The sequence below is a fragment of the Vanessa cardui genome, chromosome 7 (assembly GCF_905220365.1).
Source record: "Vanessa cardui chromosome 7, ilVanCard2.1, whole genome shotgun sequence".
In the NCBI taxonomy this organism is placed as follows: domain Eukaryota; kingdom Metazoa; phylum Arthropoda; class Insecta; order Lepidoptera; family Nymphalidae; genus Vanessa; species Vanessa cardui.
Genome location: NC_061129.1, coordinates 14,843,367 through 14,846,535, shown reverse-complemented (window position 1 = coordinate 14,846,535; position 3,169 = coordinate 14,843,367). Strand labels below are relative to the sequence as shown.

The following is a 3,169-nucleotide window of genomic DNA, read 5'->3' as shown; positions in this document are numbered from 1 at the left end:
CAATATGATGAGGAAGGAACAGCTAAGAGCCATTGATTCGTTGGAAAAATTTCGACCTTCGATGGAGTTGACCTTCGGTAACGAGGTATTTGACTCAGGCTGTAGCGAAGGTAACGCAACCGATTCAATTTGCAAATTGCTTTACGCTGGACCGTCTACCCTTTGAATCTACGCGGATTACATGTGTGATTCAACGCTAAATGTTCTGCTTCGGCGTGTGGCATCTTCACTGCTTTAACTAGCAAGTCTAGTTAAGAGTTATGACTTTATATATATATTACTCGGGCTTGTTTTTTCGTGTTACAAATGGACCGGGGTGCTACTAATATGATTCTCAAAACAGATTAATAACAATATACATATGTGAGATAAAAAGTCTATGAATCGCCCTATCTCTCTCTTTCTCTACACAGTGTTTGTTCTACTGACACAGGGTATTGGTATAATCAATAACGATAATAATTTGTTTATGTCAAAACTACTAGTCTACTTTCATTCGTCTAAGACGACGAATTTGAAGCGTTATTGAAAATTGAGATCAGCTGCGAAACCCACGACTTGTCGTTGTTTTTCTGGAATGGGAGTACTGAATTCAAAATAAGTACTAAGAATTTCTTGAGGAAAATTATAATAATTTTTATTTCGTCTAAGCCAGAATTCAATTCCGGGAACATCTATAACCGTTAAGCAAACAAGGCAGTTCAAATTTAGGCCAGCATCAATAATATAAAAAAAAAAACAAATATTTTTCATAAGCTATTTAAATGTATCATTGTTACTAAAACCAGCAATAAATCAAAGCGAAGCTGCTACTAACGTCTTCGTTCAGTGTTACCAGAGATATTTATAAATTAAATGAGAAACTTGCATTCGTACTTTAAGCATCATATTTTTCTATAATTACACCTTTACATTTTAGCTCTGGTGCAGTTCCCGCTTCCTCAGACGATATATTTTTAATTTCCGGCAAGCGCAGACGCGGTTTGTTTGTGTGCGGAGATCAGATACGAATAAATGAGCATACTATCCTTGTAATATATCTGACTATTTATATTTTATCCAGCAACGAACGGCAACCGTTATTTCGTTCGTGGATTAAAATTAGACGAAAAATTCAAATTTCGAATAGAATATTAAATAATGATTTTTTTTAAATAATCTGTTTTTTTTAATACCTCTTTGATTAAGGATTATATTTTTTTATTTCTGTGAGTCGGCTCGTATTTGATTTAAAAAATTGAGCTGAATACTTTCAACATATTCTTTTGTATTAATATTTATTATAATAATTAGAAAATAATAGAATAAAACATACAAAAAATATTTTTAATTTAATGTATATCTATAGGTTAGGTTCAGATATGTAAAAGAAAGATTATTTATTTTTGAGTGATGTCGTGTTAAGGACGAAGTAACTTTGGCCGTGTACGTTTAAAAATCTTACCTTAACAATAAAAAAATCTCGTGATTAAAAAAAATAACACACAATACATAAACAAAAAGAAAGATGGAAAGAGAAAGAGTAGGCAAGGTCGCCTAGAGGGTAAAACGCTTTATCCTTACGTGTCGATTTTTACCAGTTTACTCCGTAAGCCGTGTTTCTTAATTCCAAAAATAGTTATGAGAATTCTACATCTAGGTATTATGTACCTAAACTAGTTATATGTATGTGGTTATGGGTAGGTGTACATAGTAGAGTTATGTTTGCGCTCACATAAATTTAATTTTTATGCACAATTGATGCAATGCACAAGGGCAATCTTGTTTTAATATTTTATTTTAATATCATTATTTAGAATGCAGAATTTACTTATTTACTGAAAATTCCAGGGACCTTAAACATTTAGAGTTTATTAAGAAGAGTAAAAATTTATTTTCTTATAACGATATAATAAAGATCGGACTATTCAGCCTAAGCGTTTGTAGAATGTGGATATGGCTTAAATCGACATTTGCAGACGCCTTAAGACGTTAAGAAAGACCGAACCGAGTTAGGCTTGTGGAGTTTGAAATATGCCCCATTTGACCGAGAGCCGGCTATTTATTTACGGACAAGGACTCCTCCGTCACTAAGCCCCAAACAGAACGGATAAAGGCACCGGCACTCAGTCAGCGAGTGTGCAACATAATAGTATAAATATATTTGAGATGCACAGTAAGACGTCTTATCGCTGACTAGCCTCGTCCGGACGACCTAGAATTAAATGCCTCGAAAAAAGTGGCCTTGAAACGAATTCAATACACAATTTTTATTTATATCAAAAATAAAATTTAAAAATAAATTCTGGTAGGTTGTTAGTAAGTTATAGTAAGTTAAGTTCTTTTGACAACATTTTACAGAGAATTTCGTGACTTGACACAAATCATTATCTAACGGAAAAAAGACTAAAATGCCAAGAAAACGTACCGAATACAATAGACTTACTGGGCACCTGTACAGATGTTAAAATATTTGTGCTATTTAAACAAGTTATAATAGGTAGTTCAATTACAACTGACTATAAATTTGTACGTACCCAATGTAAGCATCGGTGGTTCAGTGGTAGAATGCTCGCCTGCCACGCGGGCGGCCCGGGTTCGATTCCCGGCCGATGCAACCTTTTTATTTATTTTTTTAATTTTTATTGAGTAGGCGAACTGGCAAATAAACCACCACCACCCTTAAACTGTTGCTGTTAAAAATACATTTCTCCGAACCGTAGCATAAAAGTACTAAATATAGTGTTCTATATGTGATGGTACTACACAGAACATATTACTACACAGAAATAATATGTAAAAACGATTTGTACATAATAATTTCCATATTTAAAATTTAAAGTGTTTTATCTTTTATGTGATTGCAACTTACTGGAACGATTTTGATGGTGTTTAGAAGAGGACGATTGCAAACCTGATATAATAAGTAATAATAATAATAAGTAACTTTATTCACCAAGAAGAAACATACACAAAATTTACCTTAATTTTGTTAAAACCTTAAAATAAGAGTTAACAATATGATATTTGATGATTTGGTAAAAAGGTCGTAGTCTCAGCTAGGCTGTACATATGCTGCCAACACAAACGTTACAGTTATTGCAGTAAAAGGTAAACGAAGATATAATTACCAAATAATAAAATTGAATACAATTTACACGCCCAATAGGCTAAAATAAAAAAAAACATG

At 32.8% G+C, this 3,169-nt stretch overlaps 1 non-coding gene across 1 annotated transcript; it reads left to right on the top strand.

The window, feature by feature from the left end:
• Positions 1–2,525: 2,525 nt before the first annotated feature.
• Trnag-gcc lies at positions 2,526–2,596 on the top strand. The gene has a single exon. It is a non-coding gene; the product is annotated as a tRNA-Gly (tRNA).
• Positions 2,597–3,169: the final 573 nt, after the last annotated feature.